Source organism: Lycium barbarum, chromosome 7, assembly GCF_019175385.1.
Source record: "Lycium barbarum isolate Lr01 chromosome 7, ASM1917538v2, whole genome shotgun sequence".
NCBI lineage: Eukaryota > Viridiplantae > Streptophyta > Magnoliopsida > Solanales > Solanaceae > Lycium > Lycium barbarum.
In genome coordinates, this window is record NC_083343.1 from 25,647,266 (window position 1) to 25,661,410 (window position 14,145).

Here is a 14,145-nt window from a genome sequence, read left to right on the forward strand (position 1 = left end):
TCACCAAATCTTTGCCAACTTCAACTCTTGAGAAGATGATATTCAAGATTGGAATGCGAAGACTCCGACATCTGAATATTGGTCTTCGTCAGGGGGAGTGAAATACGCGTTGTACTCTTTTTTCCTTAACCAAGTTTTGTCCCATTGTGTACTCTTTTTTTTTTTCCTTCATTGAGGCTTTTTCCCACAGGATTTTTCCTAATAAGGTTTTTAACGATGCACATCATCTATGGACATCCAAAGGGGAGTGTTATGAAATATATTATGGATGTCCAATACACAAATATAATGCTTCTCCTCCACCATCTTAATGGTTCCTCCATTTTCCTCCACCATCTTAATGGTTTCTCCATTTTCCTCCACCATCTTAATGGTTCCTCCATTTTCTCATATATTGAATGCATATGTAGCACTATAAATAGAGGCATAAGTTTTCATATGAAATACACTTGTAACACATTTTGGAAGAATAGTAAAAATCTCTCCTCTTTTGTCATTCTATTTCTATGGTTTTCATCCTTTAATATTGTGACTATTTTAGCTTAATTTTATAACAGGTGCAAAATTATGACAATATCCAACAACATAACATAACTCAAGCCATTGACCTAAGCAACGAATCTTTAGCAACAAACTAACTTTAAACAACTAACAGACTTTCCGAGATTCTACATTGTCCATTGTTAGCTCATCTTTCACCAAACATGCTTTGATCCAATGTTAGAGAGAGGTCAACATATCAGCTTGATAAGTGCACATACATCAAGATTAGTACTTTCTCCATTTCAATTTATGTGAAGGTGTTTGACTGATGAGCTGGGAGTTTAAAATGCGGAAAAGGGTCAGATATACCCTTGTACTATCAGAAAAGGGCCAAATATACCCCTCATTATACTTTGGATCTAAATATATCCCTCCAGTTATACTTTTGGTTCAAATATACCCTTCTTCCGTTAAGTTTTCTAAAGTGGACATCTACTCACATGTGGTATTAACATTTTTGGTGAGGTGAACGCCACGTGGCATGCCATCTCACACCCCCCAACCCATTTTACCTCCTTCCTTCACTTCTTCCACCGCAAATCATCCAACTTAACAAATCAAAATGATTTTTTTTTAGCTATGTATGCATCAATCCACAAAAATAAGTAAAGTTAAAACCAACCAAAAAAACATGTGCAGAATTGCTTATTTACGAACACCTTTGTAACACACAAAACCACATCCAAGATAAAAGTTACTTTCCTAGAAAAATGAATCATAAACAGTTCCTGTATGTGCATTAATTTCCAAAACGTACATGTCAATAATTGCTTACTTATTAATTGACTAGGTACCCAGATTGGACAAGAAGTCGGTATATTGTCGATTTTCGGTGATGAAAGTGACGTCCTTTTCTGATAATTGACGAGTGGTTTGTTCTTGAGGACAAGGAAACAGGGGAATCGGGGACGGGGGTCACATTCTCCTTCCACCAGCGGCACTTGGCCGTACCTCCGCCAAGACCACTTTGCCGGACAAAAACAGAGCACAATCCAACCTATATTTGCAATGGTGGTGGAAGAAGAAGGTGGAAGGGAAGAAGTAAAATGGGTTGGGGGAGTGAGGTGGCATGTCACGTGACGTCCACCTCACGAAAAATGTCAATGCCACATGTGAGTAGATGTCCACTTTAGAAAACTTAAGGGAGGAAGGGTATATTTGAACCGAAAGTGTAACTGGAAGGGTATATTTGGACCCAAAGTATAATGAGAGATATATTTGGCCTTTTTCCGATAGTACAGGGTTATTTTTTTACCCTTTTCCGTTTAAAATAAAAGAAAGACTTCTAAAACTTGTGGTTCAAAAAAAGTTAAATATTTTTGTGGCCAGAAATCACATCATTAAAAGTAAAATGAGAAGTTTAAAGTCAAATCGTTACTACTAAATATAGAAAGATATCATTCATTTTGGGACTGACTAAAAAGGAAAGAACTTATTGGGGCGGAGAAAGTATATGGTATGAAATGGGAATATAGCACCAAGTGAGATAAGCCTTTAAGTTTAGTGTCAAAAGCAGTTGCACTGAGGGAAATTGCAACAGATAAACTTACCATTGCAGATACGTGCAATTTTTCGAGAAGATGAACTGAAAGTTAATTAAAGGGTGTCGAAAATCTAAAAATCAATCTTTGATTTCCTCGGGACTCAATATGAAATGTGACCTAGGCAGCACTGAACAAAAGGTCTTTAACACTCTACCTGCCTGCTAAGATGGCTACGGCTCATAACATCAACTTTATTTAATCCTAGGACTAGGGTTGTTCACGGTTTCGGTTAAAATCAAAATCTAACCGAAAATTTAATCAAACTGAATAAAAAAACCGATATTTGATTTGGTTTGGTTTGATTTGATTTTAAATTTTAAAAATCGATAATATTTGGTTTGGTTATGGTTCTATTAAAAAATAACCGAATAAATAACCGAACCAAACCGATAAATTATATACATAAATTTTATAATTATTTATATGTATAATATTAGTTTTTCATAAATAATTATAAATATATTATACCTTTTAATCATTAATTTGATTTTTGGTCTACTTATTACACATGATTGTTTACGGCCCATGTTTTTAAGAATATGTCCAAGCCCATGTCTTTAAGTCTTTTAACTCTTTTAAGTATTAAGTGTAAACCTACTACCAGAAACTCACGTTAGAGTCTAATGTCTTTAACTTAAATTTTTAGCCTTTCTTTGTCAGTCATTTAATTTTAGGTTGTTTTTTTTTTTTTTCGAATTTACACGTTTATTTTTTCTTGTCTGAATAGGTCCTAAACTTCCAATATTTTTTCATATGAAAAGGACAGAGGTGGTAGATTTGGAGGTTCCTATAGAAGATATTTTAGCAACATCAGCATTTACTGGAACTCAAGCATATGCTAATGCCCTAATACTTCTTCCGTGGGTAATTCTCCTAAAAAGCATAAAAGAACAACTCCTTGTAATCGAGACCTTAGCCTTTGGGATAATGATAGAAAAACATCGGAAGTTTGGGATCATTACACAAAGTTTTTTTTAATAAAATGGGAGAATTGAGGGCAAAATGCAAGTACTGCCCCAAAGTTTGGGATCATTATACAAAGTTTTTTTATTTCATATATTTTTCATTTTAATTTTAGGTAGTCTTTATGTTTAATTAATATGTATGTTTGTAACAACAACTAAAAACTCCTATGCTCTACTTTATTTCCACGTATGTGTATTAAAATGACAAAAATGGTGCAGCCACTACTAAGTTAGTTTTTAGCTCTATATGTAATAGTTTAGCAACTTTGGATAATTTGAGTACTATACTATTACTAATAGTGAAAATGTTTCTATGATGTATGTTCCACCTTAAACTATAAATAAAAGTTATCGTTTGAACAAAAAAAAGACATGTCTTATGTTACCCGTTTAAAAAAAACTAAAAAAAGACAAGTCTTTTTCAACTTTTTAATGTTTTACTGATAAGTCTCATGGCTGCTAGTCATAAACCGAAAAATTGAACCAAACCGACAATAACTAAACCGGTGGTTATTATTTTATTTGGTTTGGTTATGGTTTTAGACATTTAAAAATCGACTAAATTGGTTTGGTTATGGTTTTAATCAATAACCGGCCCAAACCGAACCATGAACACCCCTACCCAGGACTATAACCCCAGGTAACTTAGTCCGCGAACCAAACGACCCCTTATGGCTATGGCTCATAAAATCGACTCTAGTTAATTCATCATGATGAATGCAACAGATAGAAAGATTAGGCTACCTCAGGCCCAGTAGCGGAGCCAGAATTTTTGTTTAGAGGGTTCAAATATATGAAGAAGCAGATACATGAAGAAGCCAAGGTGGTTCAACATCTACTATATATATATATATATATATATATTTAACCTTGTATATACAGCATAATTTTTCGCCGAGGACCTAGCTCCGCCCCTGCTCATGGCTGCAGCAAATTTCTCGACAATGATGATCTAATCTGCAGAAACACAAACAATGAATTTTTTTGTCTCACTTCTAAAAAACGGATAGAATTCTTAGTTCAGTTACATAGGTGCACATCGCAAAACGAAAAAGTCCTTCTGCACAGGGGCGGATCTACTAAGGCCCGAGGGGATGCCAGCCACCCGCAAGCTTCGGTGGAAACGCTATGTATAAATGCATATATACATATGAAATCGTATAAATAGTAGATTGCCACCCGGAGTAACAAGTGGCCTCATGGTGCCAGTGGCAAAGGGCGAAAGTTTGCCCCTAGTAACGAGGGTTCGAGCCTTGTTTATACCGCATTTAATTGCATTTTTTGTTTGCTGCATTAATAGACAGCACAACAACACACAGTAAATTCTACAAATTGACTCCACAAATTTAGGAACCATTTATATCAGTTGCCACTTTCCATTTTGTTTTCTTTTTTCATTTCCTTAATTCCTCTTTACTTGCTTTTAGTAATTAATATTAATTAAGAGCCTGTTTGGACGGGCTTATCTAAAGCAGCTTATAAGCTGGAAACAACTTATAAGCCAAAAAAAAAAAGTTGGGGTAGGTCAACTTATTTTTTTGGCTTATAAGCTGTTAACAACTTATAAGCTGCTTTAGATAAGCTAAATCAAACGGGCCCAATTAATTTTTTGAGCTTATTTTAAGCACAAAATGACTTTAAGCTGGCCAGCCAAACACTCAAAAAAACTAAAAACAGCTTATAAGCAACTTATAAGCCAATCCAAACGGGCTCTAATTCTTGTCTTTTTCTCTCTTATTAGTTATTTGTTTAAATATAAAAAGTTAAATTATCATAAGTTTTATAGTCCAAAGGTCTACTCTTTGCGCCAAGTTGTTGTAATTATCATGTATTTTCGTTCCATCATTTTGTCTAATATGAATGGAAAAAACTAATAACCCAAATCGAAGCCCAATGTAATCGAACAAAAATTTATCTATTTGGATTAAAAAAAAAAAGGGCACCCGGAGCCTCCAAATCCTGGATCCGCCTCTGCTTCTGCATCACATTGCCTGAGTGACTTGCGTATAATTTTACCTCTTAACAAGTCTCATACAATTCAACTTAATGTGTTCTGCATTTGTGAATAGAAGCTTTAAAGAATAGAAGTTCAATGATAACAGAAACCAAAATATTGTAACACCAGATTAATATTCAATAGGGTTGATCCCCTGCCAGTGAAAACTTGAGAAAGAAAAAGCAGACAACAGATAACCAATGTCATTATCTGAAAAACTCTCTCTAGAAAATTTATGGGAAGGTATTCATAAGATACTATATAGGGAAAAACATCGCTCTAAACCTAACTGCCACGTCCCCACAATCGATTTTTACTTCTCAAGTAAATGTGCAGCTCTGGTACATGATCAATGGTTGCCAACCTCCTATATACCACACTAGACTATTTGCCTCTTGATACCATGGAAATGAAGACAAACAGAAAGGAAACATTGAAACCTTTCATTTCTTTCTCTTCTCTATTGCCTCTTTTCTGTTTGGATAATCAGTTACATCATGAAACAGATTCACAGTCTTCAAGAAGTGTAAGATTGCAATCAAAGCAAATAACTCCCAGAATATGTGGCACACCAAATCATAAATCATATACATCATCCACCTTGGATTGTCAATGTACAGCAAGTTATTTACACTTCAATTACATCCGTAGAGAACTAGTAATTTCATTATTGAATACTTACAAACGAACAGAGCAACCACAGATTTCTAATGAGATTGTTGGCCAAAGAAAAAGTAAAACTGCAAAAATCTATTCTCTGATGTGCCATGAAAAGAGGCCATTAAGCAGATTTTTCACTAACCCAATGCATACAACCATTCACAAAATTGATAAACCACATTTGATTTCATCACACAAACAAGCTTATAACCATCAGATACCATAGGATCAAAAGCCAAATTCATTACAACAATCCCAAAAATAATCCGACTTTATTTTTAAACCCGCTCCATTTAAATCCAACTCAACTAAATAAAAAACTCATATGGGCCACCACTCTTGTGCCTAGTGGCTCCAGATGTAGGACTCGGTTGGTCGCATATAGGTTTTTTATGCCATTGTGTCGGGTTTAAATGGAGCGGGTTTAAAAATGAAATCGAGCTATTTTAGAGATTAGGGGATTTCATTTAAGACAGATGTATATTTGAAAACTTTAATTACGGAAAGGGTATTTTTTACTCAAATTTGTAACGAAAGATATTTTTAGCCATTTTCACAAAGTAGAGAGACATTTTTGACCCTTTTTCCTTTTGTTGAAGGAATGAGTAGACTCATATACGATGGAGGTATCATAGACGAATGACGAGTATTTTTTTTAAAACAAATCAGTCTTCTATGATACCTTGTCAGTATATGATACATATCATGTGGGCATCATAGAGGACTGAGTAGTGTTGGAATGAATCTTCCCTCTATGATAGCCTATGATAATCTTTCTGTATATTATATATATTAGGTTGGTATCATAGAGTATCGAGTGTGTTTCTTGCAGGAATGAATTGACAGTCCTCTATAATACTCTGTCAGAAAATGCAAGAAAGTATGTAGCGCTGACATCATCATGGCGTCAGCCCAAAAAAAAAATGACAAATGGAGGGCACATGGGTAAATATTTTAGGTGGCATCAAAGTACCACGAGTATGAGTGTGTAAAAAATTTGCTCGGGGTAGACTGGTAGTCATGTTCTTTTCTTAAAAAATGATCTTGCTGAGAATGGTTGGGAAATATACAGGTTTAAAGAGTGCTAGCAATTATGGCATAAGAGAAATAAATTCTTATCTAAAAGATAGAGAGAAGTGGGTAAAACAAGTTGAAAATTAATTACAAGCGAATCAACAAATTAAGAGTTGAAAATAAATGCTCCAACAATTGAAAATCGATAACAACTGTGTCAGGATTAAGATAAAAAACATTATAATGCACATCGCCTCTCCCAATCTCAAACACACCCTCCTTAAAGCCAAACCTTTTTGACCTTACCCATTAGCCATAAAGTCAATGAAATTGTACCAATAAAATAAGCCAATGAAATTGATAAACGTATAATTTAGATCATTGTCATGAATTGAATTGAGATAACCACGTCAGTGGCGGAGCCAGGATTTGCAATAAGGGATTCAAAATATGAAGAATTAAACATACGAAAAAGCTCAAGGAGTTCAACATTTACTATTTATATATAAAAATAATTTTAACCATGTATAAAGAGTGAAATTTTCAGCCGATGAGGGTTTGGATGAACCCGCTCGCGGTATGTGGCTCTGCCCCTGGACCACATAGCAATGTTAGTCCGGGACCACATAGTAATGTTAGTGAAAGAGAGTACTTTTTGAGCTTTTAGTTCAAGTTGGTGGTTGAAAGTCACATCATCCAACAAACACGTTTGTTTCACCTCCTTGTCAATCTAGTAATCTTTTATACATCCGTCATATATATTAAAATTTCAGAAATGCACCCTCTGTATTTTTAAATTAAATACTTGGACCCTCCATATTATAAAAATCTTAGTCTGAGTAACTCTTTTTAAGTAAAAGGGTATTAAGTATTTAAATTTGAAAAACATGATGAATATTTCTAATTAATTATATTAAAATAGAAAAACTAAAAGATAAATTAAAATTACAAATAAAAAGTTCTTGTACATTTAATATTATGAAATGTAAGAAAGAGAATTAACATTTTGTTGAAAACTTTTGTTTACACTTCTGATTGAAAAGAGTGAGAATATTCTTTGAAATATGTATCTTTTAAAACTCTTAAATAAGATATTTAATATATATAGGATTTTTTTCAGTTTTCAATTTAGTTTATCTGTTTGATGTCCTGCTTCAAATATTTAAAATTACATAATTTGAAGAATGTTCTTTTGTATAGGATTTTTATTGTATAATGGGTTTAAGTATTTGATTTTGAAAGTAGGGACAATGTCGTTATATACATGTAGATTGTTTCATAATATAATTGGATATGTATTTGATTTTAAAATATAGGGTATATCTACATTTGAATTATATTCAAGGGTATTTACTGAAGTTACCCTAAAAATTATAAGGGGAAATTTTAATAATGTACAATCTAGCATACAAAATTACATTTGTGTAGCTATATTTTTAAATTACATCCCGCATAGCCACTTTTTCACGATATACAACATTATACAATGATATACAACTTTATATACCTGGAGTAGACAATGTATCAAGCTTGCATAAAAGTGTATAATAATGTGTACGAGGTGTTTATACGCACTTTTGCACTAGTATACAGTACTATACAAACTTATACAAGAGGTATTTACATATGAGGAGTTTATATAACATGTATAATAGGTGTTTATACACACTTCTACACCATATAAAAGTGTATAATAGTGTGGAAGCTGCACATATTCTAAATTTGTAACAATCACTGATATTTGTCTTATACACGTAAGCTATAAACTTAGGAATATCACATGAAACAATTGACTGCATACAGTTGCTTTCAGCAACGATAAACAAAGCCACAGAACAACAGCAAAGCTATAAAAGCTAGCTAGTTCGGGTAAATAAAAAAATATTGGTTAATCTGGGTAAATATTTTCTTCAAAGTGTCATACAATGTTATTTTTCCAACACGATGAAAGTAAATAATTCTACATTTTCATGTCTATATCTTCAAAATATAATTATTTATCTATCTATACTATTTTAAAAGCATGAATACAAATGTTGATTGATCAAAATATCCTTCAAATTTTGAACGACGTTTATATCCTTTAAAGATAAATTATGTGTTAATAAATAATACTATAATGGATAAAATTGTAACTCCAAAACTTCTCCTAATATGAAATTGCATAAAATTTTAGTCTTAATCAATGTTCCAAACGTGTAGTTGTTTTATTGAGACCTACTAACATTAGAGAGTGGATCAAGGGATCTATCATTAGGCGATACGTCTACATTTAGCTCTGAATTACAGTTAAACCTCTCTATATTGCCATATCATATAACAACATTTCACTTTAACAGTCTGATTTTCTCCGGAACTGATTTTTCATATTATATTTTACTTCTCTATAACAACATTCTATCTATAATAGCAGTGACATTTATTATAGCGGTAGACTCTTTGTAAAGTTACCTCTTTATAACAGTCATACTTAGATATTTCGTAATTATATTTTGCAAGAAATATATTAAGTATAAAAATAAAATGTTACAATATATATGATAATCATCATTAATTCATGCACATAGTAGAAGAGTCAATTGTTAAGCTTAGATAGTCTTCAGCGGGAAGCTATTATATTCCCTTTTGCTGACAGTTTGAACAAAATTCTTCGTCAATTCAAGCGTTATATTATCACTAAGAGAATAGAATTTAGAATTTTTACATCAAACTTGAAATATTTAAATTCTCAATTAATTTTAAATGCATAAGTTCCTTAGATTTTAATTTTATCGGTATGGTACAATTAGTTATGGATTTATTGGTAACTTATTAGTGTTTCAATTTTTAATTAATGAGAAATGAAAATCAATTGAGATTTTAAAATTAACAAGTATATATTGTTTTCGTTTATAACATAGAATGTACTAAAAATAATTGTTTGCATACTTTTGTTTATAGCAGCTAAATGAGGTCTAAATATCAAATGCCAGTATACATAACAACACCTCACTATAGCAGTCATGAAATTTTCGGACAAACGCTGCCATTATAGAGAGGTTTAACTGTATCCCTTCTTTTAATAGGGTTTTTTCGGTGATAAGGTAAATACATCTTTTCTTTATTTTATTTTTTTAATACTTTTACCTAATAAAAAAAATATCCTAGAATTTCAATGATTCCTTCCTATTATTATACTTTTTAAATCCACAATAGGAGTATTTATTTATTATTAAAAAACACGAAAGTCAAACGCGAAATGTCAGACTACCGTGTGAAGTGAGGAAAGCTGACTGAAATTGAAGAACAAATTTTACAAAAAAAAAAATATACACTATCTTAGTTTTTATGATTAATTTTATTTCTTTTAGAAAATAAAGATATGCCAAAACTGAACTAAATTACTCAATATATTTTGTTATGATTGACTTGGAGCGAAGCTTGTTCACAGAAACTAGTATTATTATGAAAGCATGAATATAAATATTGGTTGACCAAAATATCCTTCAACTATTGAACGACATTTATACCCTTTTAAGTTGAAATCTTTTCTAAAAAAATAATTCTATATTGGATAGAATTGTACTATTAACTTTTTCTAAAATCAGGAGTTCGAGTTCAACTTGAACCTAAAATCTTAAAACTAACGTACGCCCATACTTCCTTTATTTTTTTTTATTTTTTTAACCTTAATGTCAAATCGATTATATTTGTCAAAATAGGAGGTTTAAAATTAAAGAATACACGAACAGGATGATGAGGAAAAATGACTGATAAGTATAAGTTGGTATTTTACCAACTTATCTCTTCTTTAATTTTAGATTTTTGCTATATTTGATTGAGAAAGTATCGCATTTCATGTCGTTTACTTCCATTTTATAGGTTTTGTGTGATTTAGAAATGACCGGGAAGAAACCAAGTGAAAAACAAGTCAAAAGAGACCAAATTGACGAAAATGAGAAAAGTGGTTAAAAGCGAAAAAAGTGGACGGATTTGTAAATTTGAATTTAGGGCTTATTTTGTCATATTTTGATGTGGGAAAATTGGGAAGCGATAATAGCAAGACTTGAGGACATTATTTCCATCTTTAGCCATTTTTACAAGACTTTTGAAAGCTAGGGTTCTTACACCATACTTGGGTGTTGAAGATTTGGTTGAGCAATTTCTAGAACCTTTACTTCAGTTCTTTGATTCCTTGCTTTGTATTGAATATTTAAGTGTGTAGTACTTCATTCAAATGCTTGAAACTTGTTTATGAAAATATACATTGTTAAAGTTTTGGATTGAAACTTTTGTTACGCTTATGTATTGAATGATTTTTAATTCTAATGAAGTGGACCTTTGTTTCTTTAATTAATCTTGTACTTTAATCTTTCTTAAGGGATTGACTAACCCTAGGGCTTTCCCATTTACTTCGATTTGTGTTCGGAAGAAAAAATTGAGGCTGTGAAAGATTAATTAACAAGGATTTGAGGGCTTTAAACCCTATCTAATAACTTGACCTAGGAATATGATAGTTAACTTGAGATTCAATTGCTTGTGCTTAATACTACACTCTAGGGCTTGGAAAAGCTTAGAGTGAAATTCATTAATTGGTTGGAAGACCTTCAATGATATTTTAGAAATCATTATCTATTAATATAGGCTCGTTCTTAGTTGTAAAATCGTGAAATACATTGGATCGTTACTTGAGAGTAATTTCCCTTGTATCCATGCTTGTGGCCATTGATCATTTTACTTGTTTTCTAGGTTAATTTTATCTTTGTTATTTTTAAATTTCAAAAATCAAATATTGAAAAGGTGTTTGGCTTAGCTTAGTTGGTGATAAATCCTTTAATTTCTTAATCGTCTTTATATTGTTCTCAGTGGGATTCGACCGTGACTCATAGTTGGGTAAATTATATTCTGACGATCGTGCACACTTTCTCTTTGAGGAGTGGATTTGGACACTATCAATATTGGCGCCGTTGCCGAGGAACAATTGGCGTATTTCAGTTGGTTTGGGATTTAAGCTCACTTGCTTTGATCCAAACTTGTGAATATTTGTGTAGTTATTTTCTTTGTCTTTGTTTACTTTCTTAATTTTTGTAAATGACATCATATAATGAAAATTGGTTGGAAGGTAGTTGTTCATATTTTGATGATCCTTGTCCTTATTGTGGAGGACCATACTCATGGCAAAATTGTTTGAATTCTCTTGGGGGTGGATTGTGCGCACAATCTCAAACCTATGAGTGGAATATTTGTGATAGGTGTGGTGGTCAAAGTGGTCATTGGGCTAATTGTGCTTATTTGTCCTTCTCTTCTCCGAACCCCCACTATGACGATTCTACTTTTGGTTTTGATGATGATAGGGATATGAAAGTGGAAGAAAATTCAAATGCTCAAAATGAGAAGATAATGCTCATGTTGGAGACCATCTTGAAAAGGATGAAAGTTGAACTTAGAACTCGAGGACTTGAGGGAAGCATATTGACATGAGTCAAGAAATTAATTGCAATGACAAAGCTATTCACACCTTGGAGGATCAAATGAAATCATTGGTTGAGGCTCATAATGCTCACCAAATTGAGGGCGTTGAAAGTAGTCTAGAAAAGTCCATATTTGAGGGAGAAAGTGAGCTTCATTGTGAGGAATCAAAAAATGAACATCCGCCAACCGACTCTATGCTTATTGGAGATGCCGAAGAGAAAGAAAAGGAACTAGAGTCAACCGGTGTCATGAAAAATATGGTTGATATTGTTGACACCTAATTTTTGACCTCCAATAATGTATTTTAATTATCCAGAATTCTTGGATATCAAGCGGAGTGAAATATGTATTTTTTATAAGTCAAATGATTTTAAAAAAATGGTTCGATGATATTTTGCCAATTCATTTGGCAAAATAACTTCAAATATGTATTGTAAATCAATTAGAAAATAATTTACATATTTTTATAATTAACATGAAGCATTTGCCAAGTTGAATTAAAAAATGATTCAAAATAATTATTTAATTAATTGTTAAAATTATTGAAGGCCTGATTAACAAGTATTTTACTGCGTTTAATTCAAGAAATTTGATTAATCGAATAAATAATCATTTTCACCTCTCAAAGTTTAATCCCTGCATAATCAATTTACATTTGTACAATTTGTAGTCATAATTAATTAAATGTTTAAATTGTGGTTATAGTTATAAATCATTTATTATGTGATTAATTTGCAGCTACAATTGAAATAATCAATTGTTAGTCAATTATGGCCATAATTAAAATAACCAACTTCATGATTTAAATCAATTAAGGTCATAAGTGCAATTTAAGTCCTTTATATAACTAGTCGTGCCTTTAATTTAATTAATTGATTAATTAGCTAAATTTTGGCCACAATTGAAGTGTCTAATGAATCCCATTTCTCACTATTTGACAGACCTACACACGGAATATCACACATATTCACATAAAAAACTTGAGTTACCTAGGGTTTAGCATATTGCTGAGACCTTTAATTATGCAAGTTAAGTTTAATTTTTAAATCTTTGCTTTACTTTGGTTTTGTGGCTGAGTGTGGGATTAAGGAGCAAAAGTGATCTCCAAGTTCATTCTCGATCAAGGCTGCACCAAGAAGGTAATTTGCTTTCCTTTTATTATTATTTTCAGTAATTTATTTAAGTGTTTGTGCTGTTTATGTGGTCTATTTATTAGTTATGTGTTAGTTTGGACTTGTAGTTGTTAATTATGTTTTATATGCTTAGCTTTAGTTAATCATGTGTTGGTTAGTCTATAATTGCTTAATTATGTTTTATTATGATTAGCCACATGTTAGTTTAGGTCCATAGCTGCTTAATTGTGCTCCATATGTGTAGTTTAAATCATGTTCAGTACATTGCTAGTATGGTTTATAGGTATATCCAGATATTGTGGCATGTGTCCTAGCTTTAGTATTATAAATTAAAATAAGTTTGTTTTAGGCTAAGTTAAGCCCCTAAAAGCGTGATTAATACTTGTTTAGCTCAGTCTTAGTTGGTTTCAGTCACTTATAATTTGGTTAGAGTAGACTTAACTTGATTAAATCTATTATTAGGTTCAGCCCATGGCTATTTATTTACTAAAAATGATGTTTTGAATGTTTGTATTGATCCTGTTAGTTAGACTTTGGTTGTATATTGACATATAACTATGAGTATGATAGTTGGGTATAAATGATATAATGAATGATGTCTTATACTGCATGATAATCACTTTGCAAGCATAATTAGTTTCCTTACTATAGGGGGTACATCTGCATGACCACGTTAATCTAGTTTAACTCTGATTTGCCATCTCTTTGTAAAATTGTGCTTAGTCAATTGTGTTGTTGAGGCTTAAATGTCACATATAGGGATGACTCTTAAAAGTGTTTATTGGATTCTTAAAAAAGGAACACCTAGTGCTACAATCTGTGCTCCCCATACCCTTGTT